The sequence below is a fragment of the Somniosus microcephalus genome, chromosome 2, assembly GCF_052327205.1.
Source record: "Somniosus microcephalus isolate GS21.2 chromosome 2, FLI_Smic_1.0, whole genome shotgun sequence".
Lineage (NCBI taxonomy): Eukaryota > Metazoa > Chordata > Chondrichthyes > Squaliformes > Somniosidae > Somniosus > Somniosus microcephalus.
The window spans coordinates 269,813,737-269,830,233 of NC_140988.1; the positions used below are offsets into that span (position 1 = coordinate 269,813,737).

Sequence of the window (16,497 nt, forward strand, 5' to 3'; positions counted from 1 at the left end):
TTAGTAAGTAAAAAAAAAGTAACAGACACTGTTCTTGGCCATGTGATCTCAATACTCATATTTGCACAGCGTATGCATATGTACTTTAACTTTTTTGTACGTTTGTTGGTAAAATAATAGGATGAAAATCAGTGTGCCAATAGGTTTTGATCGGTGTGAATGCTTTACTTAATTGATTAATGAATGGTGGTAGACGTTCATTAAATAAATATACACATTTGGAGTACATTTACCTGTATTGTGTGAGCATATGCAAGGAGCTTTCTACTAAAATTAGTGCATGTAGTTAAAATGGTGTCTCCGTAGCCAGACCTGTGGCCAGTCATCAATTTCTATTGGACAACAATAGTTTAACATGTATGTTTTATAGTCTTCAAACCAATCTTCTGAGAAATCCACTTAAAATTGAGTTTTTGTTTGTCTGATATGGAGGGAGTACTTTTTCCCTGTAAGAACAAACCTCACACAAGCCCGAAGCAGAGTTGAAATCAAGCCAAGCCTGGCCCAGCCTTGGCCTTCTCTGCCCACTCTCTACCAACCTAAGCCTCAATCACCTTCTCTCCATTTACAGCCCAATCATCCATCCTTCCCAGCACCATTCGGTCCAAGACTGAGGCCATTGCCGATGCCCGCCCTCCCCAGCCTTGGTCCACAGTTTCTCTTCGAACCATGTGGGCCAGCTACTTCTCTCACAGTCATACTACCCACTTCTGCCACTTTAGCTGTAATTTGGCAGTGTGCTTTGGCCTTTTTAAAAAGATACAAAGAAAGAACTTATAAATTTGAGGAATTGGGAGACTTGGAGCCAATATAGATCAGTGAGAACATGACATGGTGTACAATAGAGTTTTGGATGAATTGATATTTACAGAGGGTGGAGGTTAGGAGGCTGGTCAGGATTAATCAAGTCTGGAGGTGATCAGAGATAGAAGCAGTAGTTACAGAGCTGGAAGTAGCCTGTTTTTGTGATGGAGAGGCTATGAGGTCAGAAGCTGAGCTAAGGGTTGAGCAGGACACTGAAGTTGTGAACAGTCTCGTTAAGCCTGAGGCAGTTGCCAAGGATGCAGTGGCCGAGGAGGGAATGGAGTTGTAGGTGGCGGTACAGTGTTTGTGGCGAGAATGGAAGATTATGACTTTATTCTTCCCAAAGTTTAGCTGGAGGAAATTGTGGCTCATCCAAGACTGTATATCCGACAAGCAGTCTGAGAGCACAGAGACACTGGAGGGGTCACGAGAAAGGCAAAGAAGTACAGCTGGCTGTGATTGATGTAAATGTGCTAGCTGATCTCATTAGTACGATAGCAAAATACTGCAGATGCTGGAAATCCAAAATCCCAGCCCTGCCTTTCAATCTATTTAATTTCCTTTCCAGTTTTGAAAAAGGGTTAGACCCAAAACATCGACTCTATTTTCTCTCCACGGATGTTGCCTGGCCTGCTGAGTTTTTCCAGCATTTTCTGTTGTTATTAGCTGATCTCATTGTTGTGGATGATTTTACCAAAGGGCAGCATATAGATGCGGAAAAGGATGAATCCTTTGGGGAACCTGAGGTCTTGGTACAGGGATGGGAAGAGAAGGTATTGCTGGAGATGCTCTGGAAACAGTTGTATAGGTAAGAGTAGAGCCAAGCAAGGACTGTCTCATCAAGCTGGACAAAGGAGGAATTGCATGGAGGATGATGTGGTCAAGCGTATTGAAGGCTGCAGGAGGATGCTGAAGGATAATGCGTCATGGTGTTATTGTTTCTGCCATTCCTTCACTCTCCAATTCAGTCTTTGTCCCTAGCAGTGCTACCCCTACCTTAAGTATTCTCTTACAAGAAATGTGACATTTATTGCCTTTTTATGTTTTTACTAATTTTGTCGCATACTCCTGACTAATATATTTTTGTAGCTTTCCTTTGTATCTTCTATATTTCTCCTAGGTTTGATTTTTATTATCTGCCCTGTAGGTGCTAATTTTTTTTTGGTTTCAAATTTGATCTAATTTTCCTGCTAACCCCTGGAACCTGGAGAGACTACAGAAACTGGGGTTATTCTCTTTAGAGCGGAGAAGTTTAAGGGGAAATTTAAATGAAGCGTTCAAAATCATGAAGGATTTTCATAGAGTAAATAAGGAAAAACTGTTTCCACTAACTGAAGGGTTGGTAAACTGAGGACACAGATTTAAGGTAATTGGTAAAAGAGCCAGAGGTGAGATGGGGAGAATTATTTTTAGGCAGCGAGTTATTATGATCTGGAAGGCACTGCCTGAAAGGGTAGTAGAAGCAGATTCAATAATAACTTTTAAAACGGAATTGGATAAATACTTGACGGGAGAAAAATTGCCTTTCAAAGAGCCGGCACAGACACGATGGGCCGAATGGCCTCCTTCTGTGCTATAAGATTCTATGAACCGTAGCTTTCCATACACTTTTTTTCTCACTGAAATGTACTTGATTTGCACCTTTTCCATCTCCTCGTTAAATATTACTGATTTTAAGATTTTAAAACCCGATAATGAATTTCCCTGAGGTCAGATGGCTGGGAATCTAAAAAAAAGAAATTTTGTAAAAAAAACTGCAGCTCGTGTGGGCGTGGTGTAAATACGTCAGTGCGGGGAGGCGGGCTCAGACAGCCAGCAGCGAGATGCTGACAGACGGACGGGGCCGAAAGCGCGGCCTGCAAATTTTTAAGTCTGCGGAGCTGCCCGTCAGTAACTTGAACCTCAGCGAACTTAACTCCGTTGCAGTGGAAAGGTCTCGAATACCGTACAAAGAAGTAACACGGTAAACACAATGTAACTGACGTGGCTCTACAAAGTATACAGATAATATATTAATGCATTTTACATACGGCGTCCGCCTCTGGGCGTTGCTTCCGATGGAAGTGTCGTGGTGACGCAAGCGGGCCGCACGAACGACGCATGCGCAAGGCGTGCAGTGACGTCAGTGTCTGCGGCGCTCGCAGTGAGACGGTTCTGGAGGTTTCTTTTCACCGCGGTCTGACCTGGTCAGTCAGTTATGAGGAGATACCGGGCGGCTGGACGGGTACGGGTACGTGTTATTCGGCTGCTAAACCAGCCCTCAGCAGCTTGTTTTTACTTTCTTAGTGAGGGGACGGGGGTTCTGCTGTCTCAAGTGGGACTGATCGTTGTGTGCCTGCGGCTACTTTTCTTCCTCTCTACACTTGGTTCAGCAGTGTTTACCTTGGCTTATTTCATAATCGGGAATCTCGCAGTGATTTCAGTTACCACCACCACCAACAACCCCCCTCCCCCCAAAAAAATCCTGTTCTATTGAGGTGTGGAAACGAAGTGTTCAGAGGCAGTGTGTGAAAGTGAGAGTTGCAATAATATTTGAACTATATTTTCTCTAGGCCATTAGTAGTAGTAATGTGCCCCTCATACTCGAGGATGACGGTGCCAACAATGAAGGGAGCCTAGAAGAAAGAACTTGAATTTATATAGCGCCTTTCACGACCTCAACACGTCCCAAAGTGCTTTACAGCCAATGAAGTACTTTTTGAAGTGTAGTCACTGTTGTAATGTAGGAAAATGTAGCCTAAGTTCATGGCAGATGGGTGTGTTGACCCGGCAGGCCTATACATTGCTGACATTGTCTATCAAAAGCCCCACACAACCATGCCCCTGGATGTGGTTCTCCTGTTACCTATGATGTTGCCGATCCTTGCGTCTTGCCTCCACACTGGCACGGCATTGTAACTTAAGCCCTTCGCTCCTCTCTCTTTGGCATGGCATTGCGGACTGTCAGTGATGAGGATTTCCCAAAATTCAACGCCCATGTTGCACTGCTTCAAGTGAATCTTTAGTGTATCTTTGTAGCACCTTTGTTGCCCACCAGTTCCCCATAATACATGTACGGATGATATTATTACATCTCCGTACACCCTCATCAGATCATATCTTGTTTCAGGTGCTGTCAGTTTAGACCCAGGATTGTAATTTGTTTCTGGTTAGTGCAGAGGAAATATACTAAAATCAAATCTAAATTTCTTGTGTACAGCTTGGAATATTTGATACTAGTTTTACCTTTTTTAAAGGTGTTTTTTTTTACATATTTTAATGGCCCAGAACTTGGTGTCGGGGGCTTGCCGCGCGTGCACTTACCCAGCGCGCCGACATCTGAAACCTGGCCCACAGTGGATTTCCTGTCAGTGGCCCGGTTCTGATGTCGGCGCGCTGTGCTAACCTGACCCAGCGGCGTAGTTAGTGCGATGTGCCGGCTGGGATCAGGTGAGCACTGTTCAGCCAATCAGGGGAGGGGAAACTTCATTCATAAGTTTGAGAGTAAGAACTGTCAAACTCATGAGAAGTACTGCACCCCAAAACACTACTTAAACTTTAAATAAAATTTTAAAAAACATCCCAATCATTAAATCTATATATATAAATCGGTACTTCTGTCATTCTGTCAGTCATCGCGCGTACGTTGCGGGTATGCACTCGAAAGTTACAGGGCGTACCTACGCGCGCGTTACCTCCAAAGAAAGCTTACGCTTCTGAGACGGTTTTAAGCGTATTTACGTTTCGGCCGGGCTAAAATTGCGCCCGCGGTATCCCAAAAACCTTCAACATTCCGCTCATTAGCATCTCATTATCCGCTCATTAGTGACAGAGTGACCTCGAGCTCGACCAATCGTACGCCGGGTTGCTGGCGTGTGCCGCCGGGCCAATCGGTGCGCGTGTGGCCGGGCTTTATCGTTCTGAACCGAGGTGAGTCGCCGCCATCTTGATTCCAAACTTTTCCTTTCTTTTTCCCGCTTTCTGCGTCTTAAAAAAAAACGTTGCTTTTAAAACACATATTGTTTTTTTAAAAAATGATTTAGAAAGTAATTAACTTATCTAATCTCATTAATTTTCCTACCTTTCCCCGTTTTTCCAGGTAGGCCTAGAAGCCTCGGCGTCTCCTCCGCACCCACGCCCGAGCTAGGCACCTCCCGGCCCCACTCGAAGGCTGGAGGGCCGAGCCTCAGCCCAGCGCCGCTAGGGTGCGCGCGCAGCAGGAGCTGAGACGTCTCTCTCTGCCGGGGCTTGCTGAGCGTCCAGCGTTACCCTGGCAACGGGCGCAATCGGCGGTCTTCACCTCGGGGGGAGGGGGGACGGCCGCGACCCTCGCGGGGGGACGGCCGCGACCCTCGCGGGGGGACGGCCGCGACCCTCGCGGGGGGACGGCCGCGACCCTCGCGGGGGGGACGGCCGCGACCCTCGCGGGGGGACGGCCGCGACCCTCGCGGGGGGACGGCCGCGACCCTCGCGGGGGGACGGCCGCGACCCTCGCGGGGGGACGGCCGCGACCCTCGCGGGGGGACGGCCGCGACCCTCGCGGGGGGACGGCCGCGACCCTCGCGGGGGGACGGCCGCGACCCTCGCGGGGGGACGGCCGCGACCCTCGCGGGGGGACGGCCGCGACCCTCGCGGGGGGACGGCCGCGACCCTCGCGGGGGGACGGCCGCGACCCTCGCGGGGGGACGGCCGCGACCCTCGCGGGGGGGGGGCCGCGACCCTCGCGGGGGGGGGGGCCGCGACCCTCGGGGGGGGGGGCGCCCGCGACCCTCGGGGGGGGGGGCGCCCGCCGCCCTCCCTCCCCCCCGCCCCTCCATCCCCCCCGCCCCTCCATCCCCCCCTCCCCTGCCCTCCCTTCCCCCCTGCCCTCCCTTCCCTGCCCCTCCCTTCCCCCTCCCTTCCCTTCCCCCTCCCTCCCTTCCCCCCCTCCCCCTCCCTCCCTTCCCCCCCTCCCTCCCTTCCCCCCCTCCCTCCCTTCCCCCCCTCCCTCCCTTCCCCCCTCCCTCCCTTCCCCCCCCCCTCCCTCCCTTCCCCCCCCCCTCCCTCCCTTCCCCCCCCCCTCCCTCCCTTCCCCCCCCTCCCTCCCTTCCCCCCCCCTCCCTCCCTTCCCCCCCCTCCCTCCCTTCCCCCCCCTCCCTCCCTTCCCCCCCCTCCCTCCCTTCCCCCCCCCTCCCTCCCTTCCCCCCCTCCCTTCCCCCCCCCTCCCTCCCCCCCCCTCCCTCCCTCCCTTCCCCCCCTCCCTCCCTTCCCCCCCCTCCCTTCCCCTCCCCCCCGCCGTCCCTTCCTTCCCCCCGCCCTCCCCTAAGGTAAGTCTAAAACTAAACTTACCTTATTGTAGATTCTTTAAAATAATAAACCTGTGGGGAAAAAAAAATTCTAAATTGCACTAAAACACCACTTACCTGTAAAAATAAATACTTACGTGTGCTTTTTACAAGCGTAAAGACCGGAGGCCTTTACACATGCGCAAATCCCCCAAAACAGAGGAAATCCAGGACGCACGCGCTGCCCCCTGCAGCGCACGCGCTAGCCTCTTCACCTCTTGGGTTAGAGGAGAGGAAATGCCGGTTTTCAGTGCATGCTGAAAACCGGCATTTCCTCCGGCCAGACGCGTGAGCACCCCTTCCGTACTCACGCGTTTGGGGAGGAATTACTGCCCCAATAGTACTGAATATAGAGGATACGAGGATGACCTTTGAGATATGATTTGTAGCCCATGAATTGGCTGGCCTGATAACTGGCAAATGATAGTTTGTCATAATAGAATAGTATCATAGAATCTTACAGCACAGAAGGAGGCCATTTGGTGAATCGTGCCTGTGCCGGCTCTTTGAAAGAGCTTCCCAGTTATGGCCATTCCACTGCTCTCGCCACGTAGACCTGCAAATTTTTTCCTTTTCAAGTATATATTCAATTCCCTTTGTGGTGGTGGTGTGCTTTCTATTCCACGTTAAGAGGGGAAACAAAGTCCAGAGAGAGTACTCATTCAAATTACTCTCCACTCCCCTATTGTACTTTATTTTCAATAGATGTAAAATATTGACATTGATTTTCTACCTCCAACATAGTACCATCAGCTTCACCTATCCACCATGATGCTTGATTCCACAACCATTGTTCGGTGTCTGGTTGCCTATTCAACATTTGGTCATGCATGAGCAGTAACTTTGTAGTTCAACATTGGCAAGACAGAAACCACCTTGTTTGGCCCCTGACAGAAACTCCATGCCTTAGCCACTGCTTGTCTGGGTGCCTGCTTTTATACAACCGAGCTGAGCTTCACTTCCCACATTCAGTCTATCTCCAAGACTGTCTACCACCTCCAAAATATTATCGGCTACGGACACGACAACAGCGCACCCAGCCCAATCGACCCTGCAAAGTCCCCCTAACCAACATCTGGGGACTTGTGCCAAAATTGGGAGAGCTGTCCCACAGACTAGTCGAGCAACAGCATGACATAGTCATACTCACAGAATCATACCTTTCAGCCAATGTACCAAACTCCTTCATCACCATCCCTGGGCATGTCCTGTCCCACCGGCAGGTCAGACCCACCAGGGGTGGCGGCACAGTGGTATACAGTCGGGAAGGACTGGCCCTCAACATTGACTCCGGACCCCATGGCTTCAGGTCAAGCAAGGGCAAGGAAACCACCTACCGCCCTCCCTCAGCTGATGAATCAGTACGCCTCCATGTTGAACGCCAGTTGGAAGAAGCACTGAGAGTAGCAAGGGCACAGAATGTACTCTGGGTGGGGGACTTCAATGTCCATCACCAAGAGTGGCTCGGTAGCACCACTACTGACCGAGCTGGCCGAGTCCTGAAGGACATAGCTGCCAGTCTAGGCCTGCGACAAGTGGTGAGAGAACCAACAGGAGGAAAAAACCTACTTGACCTCGTCCTCGCCAATCTACCTGTCGCAGATGCATCTATCCATGACAGCATTGGTAGCAGTGACCACCGCACAGTCATTGTGGAGTTGGAAGTCCTGTCTTCACACTGAGGACACCCTGCATCGTGTTGTGGCACTACCACCGTGCTAAATGGGATAAATGCAGAACAGATCTAGCAGCTCAAAACTGGGCATTCATGAGGCGCTGTAGGCCATCAGCTGCAGCAGAATTGTATTCCACCACAATCTGTAATGTCATGGCCTGGCATATCCCTCACTCTACCATTACCACCAAACCAGGGGACCAACTCTGGTTCAATAAGGAGTGTAGAAGAGCATGCCAGGAGCAGCACCAGGCATACCTAAAAATGCGGTTCCAACCTGGGGAAGCTGCAACACAGGGCTACATGCATGCTAAAAAGCGGCTGTAGCGTGCTATAGATAGAGCTAAGCGATCCCACAATCAACGGATCAGATCAAAGCTCTGCAGTCCTGCCACATCCAGTCATGAATGGTGGTGGACCATTGAACAACTAACGGGAGGAGGAGGCTCCATGAATATACCCATCCTCAATGATGGTGGAGCCCAGCACGTGAGAGCAAAAGACAAATCTGAAGCGTTTGCAACCATCTTCAGCCAGAAGTGCAGAGTGGATGATCCATATCAGCCTCCTCCTGAGTTCCCCACCACCACAGAAGCCAGTCTTCAGCCAATTCGATTCACTCCATGTGATATCAAGAAACGGCTGAGCGCACTGGATACAACAAAGGCTGTGGGCCCCAACAACAGCCCGGCTGTGGTGCTGAAGACTTGTGCTCCAGAACTAGCTGCGCCTCTAGCCAAGCTGTACCAGTACAGCTATAACACTGGCATCTATCTGACAATGTGCAAAACTGCCCAGGTATGTCCTGTCCACAAAAAGCAGGACAAATCCAATCCAGCCAATTATTGCCCCATCCATCTACTCAATCATCAGCAAAGTGATGGAAGGTGTCATCGACAGTGCTATTAAGTGGCACTTAATCACCAATAACCTGCTCACTGATGCCCAGTTTGGGTTCCGCCAGGACCACTCGGCTCCAGACCTCATTACAGCCTTGGTCCAAACATGGACAAAAGAGCTGAATTCCAGAGGTGAGGTGAGAGTGACTTCAGGGCAGCATTTGATAGAATGTGGATTCAAGGAGCCCTAGTAAAACTGAAGTCAATGGGAATCGGGGCGGGGGAAGAAACTCTCTACTGGCTGGAATCATACCTAGCACAAAGGAAGATGGTTGTGGTGGTTGGAGGTCAATCATCACAGCCCCAGGACATCGCTGCAGGAATTCCTCAGGGCAGTGTCCTAGGCCCAACCATCTTCAGCTGCTTCATCAATGACCTTCCCTCCATCATAAGGTCAGAAGTGGGGATGTTCGCTGATGACTGCACAGTGTTCAGTGCCATTTGCAACTCCTCAGATAATGAAGCAGTCCATGCCCGCATGCAGTAAAACCTGGATGACATTCAGGCTTGGGCTGGTAAGTGGCAAGTATCATTCGCGCCACACAAGTGCCAGGTAATGACTATCTCCAACAAGCGTGTGTCTAACCACTGCCCCTTGACATTCAACGGCATTACCATCGCCGAATCCCCCACCATCAATATCCTGGGGTTCACCATTGACCAGAAACTTAACTGGACCAGCCACATAAATACTGTGGCAACAAGAGCAGGTCAGAGGCTAGATATTCTGCGGCGAGTGTCTCACCTCCTGACTCCCCCAAAGCCTTTCTGCCGTCTACAAGGCAGAAGTCAGGAATGTGATGGAATACTCTCCACTTGCCTGGAGGAGTTCAGCTCCAACAACACTCGAGAAGCTCAACACCATACAAGCCAAATCAGCCCATTTGATTGGCACCCCATCCACCACCTTAAACATTCACTCCCTCCACCGTACCGTGGCTGCAGTGTGTACCATCTACAAGATGCACTGCAGCAACTCTCAAACCTCTACCATCTAGAAGGACAAGGGCAGCAGGCACCTCCAAGTTCCCCTCCAGGGATCAGTGGTCAGGCCCCAGCTATTCACAATATATATCAATGATTTGGATGAAATATTAATTGGATTAAATGTAATATTTCCAAGTTTGCTGACGACATGAAACTAGGTGGGATTGTGAGTTGTGAGGAGGATGCAAAGAGGCTTCAAGGCGATTTAGACAAGTTGAGTGAGTGGGCAAATACATGGCAGATGCAGTATAACGTGGATAAATGTGAAGTTATCCACTTTGGTAGGAAAAACAGAAAAGCAGAGTACTATTTAAATGGTGATAGATTAGGAAATGTTGATGTACAAAGGGACCTGGGTGTCCTTGCACACCAGTCACTAAAAGCAAACATGCAGGTGCAGCAAGCAGTTAGGAAGGCAAATGGTATGTTGGCCTTCATTGCAAGAGGATTTGAGTGCAGGAGCAAGGATGTCTTACTACAGTTGTACAGGGCCTTGGTGAGACCACACCTGGAGTAGTGTGTGCAGTTTTGGTCTCCTTACCTAAGAAAGGATATACTTGCCATAGAGGGAGTGCATCGAAGGTTCACTAGACTGATTCTTGGGATGGCAGGACTGTCGTATGAGGAGAGATTAGGTCGACTAGGCTTGTATTCACTAGAGTTTAGAAGAATGAGAGGGGATCTCATTGAAACGTATAAAATTCTGACCGGGCTAGACAGACTGGATGCAGGGAGGATGTTTCCCCTGGCTGGGGGGTCTAGAACAAGGTGTCACAGTCTCAGGATACGGGGTAGGACATTTAGGACTAAGATGAGGAGAAATTTCTTCACTCAGAGGGTGGTGAACCTGTGGAATTCTCTACCACAGAAGGCTGTGGCGGCCAAGTCACTGAATATATTTAAGAAGGAGATAGATTTCTAGACGCAAAAGGCGTCAAGGGGTATGGGGAGAGAGCGGGAATATGGTATTGAGATAGAGGATCAGCCATGATCATATTTGAATGACGGAGCAGGCTCGAAGGGCCGAGTGGCCTACTCCTGCTCCTATTTTTCTATGTTTCTAAGTCACACCACCCTGACTTGGAAGTATATTGTCGCTGGGTCAAAATCCTGGAACTCTCACAGATTGCAGCGGTTCAGGAAGGCGGCTCACCACCACCTTCTCGAGGGAAACTAGGGATGGGCAATAAACGCTGGCCTTGCCAGCGACACCCACATCCCATGAACGAATATTTTTTTTTAAAACCCTACCTGACCCCCACTGCCATTTTTTAAAAAACTGTCATTACTGCTTTACTCACCATGAATTCTACTTTTTTAATGATGCCCTGTTTGGTCTCCTGAGTTTCATCCTCTATAAACTCCCAATTCATACATTGGGTATGGTAATGTAGTGGTTACGTTGCTGGACTAGTATTCCAGAGACCTGGGCTGCTAATTACCAGGGCAGGTTGAGAATTTGCATTCAGTTTTAAAAGAAGCACATGGTATGAAGATGCTATTGGACTGTTGTAAAAACCCAATGGGTTTTCTAGAAAGATGTTGCCTGTGGCCAATTAGTTTACCTTCATGAATCCTCCATGCAGTATTTTTTTTGATCTCTCACCAAGTCCCCACACATCAAGCAAGCATCCATGATAAATAAAGGAATTTACTGTTGTCACTATGAATTTCAAAATGATGGTTGATTTCAGCCTGGTTATTCAGTAATATGTGCAGCAACTTTCAATTTAAAAATAAATGCAGCATCCTTATATGCTAGCTCAGAGGTTTCCACTTATGAGTAATAGTGGCTAATGAGACAGCAGATGTTATGTGAAATGACTTTTAAAAAAATCTCTTCTTGATAGACAATCTTTTTCTTTTACTGTCCTTAAACAAATCAGACCAGATAGGCGTTGCCCATCTGTGAGCAGTTTGTAAAAGAAACAAAGCTTTGAAAATCCAGTCTCCAGTCTTTTGGAAAAAGCAAAGATATGAGGACACAGCCTTGTACATTAAGTCGTGCTAATGCACAGATTGTATACTGGGAAATTCTGCAAATTACATGTGCTCAGATGCATGGATGTGGCTGAAAGATCTGTCTGTCTAACTGGAGGTAAAAACATCACTTGAAGCTCAGGCTTTGAGACAAACTGAGGCCTTGAAGTTAAAAACTTTAATGAAAGGTATTAAAAGATAAAATGCAATTTGGTGGATACATTTAATCATGTTGTTGTGAAATATGTATTTTATTTTTGTTTTGTTTAAAACCTTATTTTGGACAGTAAACATTTGTTACTGAGGGAAAATATGGCAGACATAATTTTATCTAAAAACATTGAGTGAAGTGATTAGTTCATCAACAAACCGTGACTGTGAAATGTTTAACTCTGATTTTTCTTTTATAAAATGTTGATACAGTTTTCTAATTATAAATGTTTGGAAGATTCCATTATAAATGTTGACATAAAAAGTGTTACAGGAAGTAATTAATATGGATAAGAAGTATGTAATTTTTATAGATGTAAATCTTTCCTTAGCAGTGTTAAATTTTATGTGCAGTTGTGGTTTACTTAACCGATAGATTAGCCATAACAGTATGAAGACAAATGCAAAGTGCATATAAATACCTGTACTGTTAAGTGTTAGTGGAAACTTTTGGAAAAATTGACAGCTGTTCTGCATTTCATCAATTTTCAAATCTGTTGTATACTTTACACAAAATTCAAGTACTGCTGCTGTCCTATTTCCTTTGCCTCTGTTCGCTAAGTGACCTTTGTAAGTTTTTAATGTGCACAATTCCAGGCTTACTATGTTAACTAGTGCAATTATTTTAATAAATTAATAAAAGTGAACGCCATCTACATTAATTGAAAATATATAGTATTTCTATATACAGTAGTAGGTTCATTTGGAATAATTGCACACTTAAATGTGATCCAGATGATCCACTCTGACCTGCAGCTGCACTGAGACTTGTTCTTGTATGAGTGGATTTTGCATTTATGCATGTAGTGTTTCAATTTTGTGGTTTATGATGGAAACTTGAAGCAGTACATTTAATTTATTTATTCCACACTCGGACTTCCACATTATCTGAGACAAACTTTTGAGTCTGATTGATTTTCAGGCCTGATTCAGTGGCACTGTATTTTATCCTCTTTACTCAACCCTCTAGACTATTTGGTACAAGTTTTTACAAAAATAGTGAATAATCAATGTTGTTACTAGGCTTATGTAGCGCATTGGTACCAATACACTAAGAAAAATTACACTTAAGTGAGTGTGCTTTAAAGCTGTACAGTCTACTTCCTGTGTGATTTTAATTCATCACCTTAACATAGGAAGGAACATAGGAACATGAGTAGTCCATTTAGCCCCTGCGCCATCAAATGAGATCATGGCTGATATGCGACCTAACTCCAAATCCTTTGCCCCATATCCCTTAATACCTTTGGTTAACAAAAATCTATCAATCGCAGATTTAAAATTAACAATTGATCGAGCAACAATTGCTGTTTGCTGAAGAAAGTTCCAAAATTCTACCACTCTGTGTAGAAGTGTTTCCTAAATTCACTCCTGAAAGGTCTGGCTCTAATTTTTAGACTATGCCCCCTAGTCTTAGAATCCCCAACCAGTAGAAATAATTTCTCTATATATTTACCCTATCTGTTCCCATTAATATCTTGAAAACTTCGATCAAATCACCCCTTAACCATCTAAATTCTAGGGAATACAACTCTAATTTGTGTAATCTTTCCTTGTAACTTAACCCTTGAAGTCCCGGTATCATTCTGGTAAACCAATGCTGCACTCCCTCCAAGGCCAATATACCCCCTTGTATTCAAGTCCTCGAGATGTAAAGGCCAGCATTCCATTAGCTTTTTTGATTATTTTCTGTACCTGTTCATGACATTTTAATGATCTATGTACCTGGACCCCCAAGTCTCTTTGGAGCACCACTGTTTTTAGCTTTTCACCATTTAGAAAGTACCCTGTTCTATTTTTTTAGGTCCAAAGTGTTTGACCTCATATTTGCCTACATTGAAATCCATTTGCCAGTTTTGCCCATTCACTTAATCTATCAATATCCCTTTGTAATTTTATGCTTTCATCTACACTGCCTACAATGCTGCTTATCTTTGTGTCATCGACAAATTTGGATATGTGGCTCTCTGTCCCTTATATCCCATCATCTAAGTCGTTAATAAATATGTTAATAAATAGTTGAGGCCCCAACACAGATCCCTGTGGGACACTACTTGTCACATCCTGCCAATTATCCCTACTCTATCTCCTGCCGCTCAGCCAATTTCCTAACCAGGTCAATAATTTGCCCTCAATTCCATGGGCTTCAACCTTAGTTAACAGTCTCTTATGAGGGACTTTTTCAAATGCCTTCTGGAAGTCCATATAAATAACATCCATAGACATTCCTCTGTCCACTACTTTAGTCACCTCTTCAAAAAATGCAATCAGGTTTGCCAGGCATGACCTACCTTTCACAAATCCATGCTGGCTCTCTGATCAACTGAAAATTTTCGAGGTGTTCAGTCACCCTATCCTTAATTGTAGACTATAGCAATTTCCCGACAACAGATGTTGGGCTAACTGGTCTATAATTCCCTGGTTTCCCTCTCACCATTTTTAAATAGCGGAGTGATATGTGCAATTTTCCAATGTAAAGGAACGGTTCCTGACTTTGTAGATGCTCTAACTATAATCTTCCATGTGCTCACCTACTTCCTTCCTAAACCCTGGGATAGAAACCATCTGGTCCTGGGGATTTGTCATTTAGTGCCATTATTTTCTTCATTACTGTTATTTTACTTGCTTTAATTTTGTTGAGTCCCTGTCCCTGATTCAATATTAGTTCCCTTGGGATTTTTGGCATGCTATCCTCTTCCTCTACTGTAAATACTGACGCAAAGTAATTATTCAGTATGTTTGCCGTTTCCTTATTATCATTCTGCCAGAAAGTCAATCACCTTAAGATGTTTCCATCCATGTATTTCACCCTAAGTGTTATACGAACAATGACGTACGGGTAAAGACCCTCTGGTCCATCGAGCCTGTTGCACACAATTGTGATATCTTGTGTATCACAATATATACACTCCACCCCACCCGAAACCATGTGATCTCCTGGGAGAGGCAAAAAAAGTAATTAAAAAAAAGCACCCAGGCCAATTTGGGAGAAAAAATCTGGGAAATTCCTCTCCGACCCATGTAGGCAATCAAAACTAGTCCAGGAGATCACTCTGGCCCTGAATTCCCTGCAGTACCTACCTTCTGTAAGAGGTGATCTCCGCCCCAGCCAGGAACAGGTCCAGCTTGCGCTTGAAGGAATTCAGCAAATCAGCATCCACCGCACGAGACGGCAGCCTGTTCCAGAGGTCCACTATTCTCGGGAAAAGACCACCTCCTGACATCTAACCTAGATCTAGCCTTATACAACTTAAATTTGTGACCCCTTGTCCTCCCTAACCTATTTAAATGAAACAAATTGTCAACTGGAAAACAATCTATTCCCTTCATTATCTTATAACCCTCAATCAAATCTGAGTCTACGCTTCTCTAAAGTGTAGAGTCCCAACTCTTTTTAACTAGGATGCTTTAAACTGGGAATTAGTCCAGTGGCCCTCCTCTCCACCCTTTCTAAAGCCTCAATATTACCCACCATGTGAGGAGACCAAAACTGGACACAGTATTCCAAGTGCAGCCGGACCAAGATCTTGTACAAGGACAGAATAGTATGTCTCGTCTTGTACTCAATTGTCCTGTCGATACACCCTAACACCCTATTAGCTCTAGCTATTGCTTCACGGCATTGCTCATGTACCTTTAAAGATGTATGCCCTAGAATGCCCAAATCTCTTTCTAGCTCCACCTTCTTTAATGCTTTTCAACTCGAACTCAAAATCTCGTGATTCTAGTTTAGAAAAACAAAATCTATAATTATCCTGCAAGATATTTTTCACAGTTCAACTGGTCACTTTTTTTAGAGATCAGTTGTTAATATGAACATTCCACACCCCTACTATTTATGATTTGCTGAAAACCTAGTGAAAGCACAGTTTGAAAATTTCATGAAGCAACTATATAGACAACTTAATATTTTGCTAAACATATATACACTTAAGCAATAATGGCCCAGTAATTCCGGGCACAACGCGTGAGTACGGACGGGGTACCCACGCGTGTGCCCGGAGGAATTGCCGGTTTTCAGCATGCACAGTGCATGCGCTGAAAACCGGCATTTCCTGCCCTCTGACCCAAGGGGTTAAGAGGCAGAGCGCGCGCGTGCGCAGTGAAATTCCTTTTTTTTTCCAGAGTTGCGCGTGTGTAAAGGCCTCCGGTCTTTACGCGTGGAAAAACCAGACGTAAGTATTTCGTTTTTCAGGTAAGTGGGCTTTTAGTACAATGTAGAAATTTTTTTTTCCACAAATTTGTTATTTTTAAAGAATTTGCAGTAAGGTAAGTTTAGTTTTAGACCCTATCTTTTAAAAATTTATTTTTTTCAAAAAATTGATTAATTGTTTAAAACATTTTTTAAAACTTATTTATAGTTAATATCAGTGGGATGTTTTTTAAAATTTTATTTATAGTTAAAGTAGTGTTTTGACAGCCCATACTTTTCATGAGTTTGACAGTTCTTACTGTCAAACTCATGAATGAGTTTCCCCACCCCTGATTGGCTGCACAGTGCTCACCTGATCCCAGCCGGCACATCGCACTAACTACGCCGCTGGATCAGGTAAGCACATCGCGCCGACAGCTGAACCGGGCCAGTGACAGGAAATGCAAGCAGGCCCGGGCTTCAGATGTCGGCGCGCAGGATGAGTGC

General features: G+C 46.0%; 1 protein-coding gene across 6 annotated transcripts in view; it reads left to right on the forward strand.

Annotated features, from left to right (window-relative positions):
- The first annotated feature begins 2,616 nt into the window (after positions 1–2,616).
- il6st (interleukin 6 cytokine family signal transduce) overlaps positions 2,617–16,497 on the forward strand; it is a 79,369-nt gene continuing 65,488 nt past the window's right edge. For 2 of the 6 annotated variants that reach the window (XM_085971902.1, XM_085971911.1), the window contains exon 1: positions 2,919–3,040. The gene's annotated coding sequence lies outside the window, so the exon portion shown is untranslated. Of the gene's footprint in view, positions 2,768–2,917; positions 3,041–16,497 lie in introns of those variants that run through there. The other 4 variants (XM_085971949.1, XM_085971920.1, XM_085971929.1 and 1 more) reach the window with 4 other exon arrangements.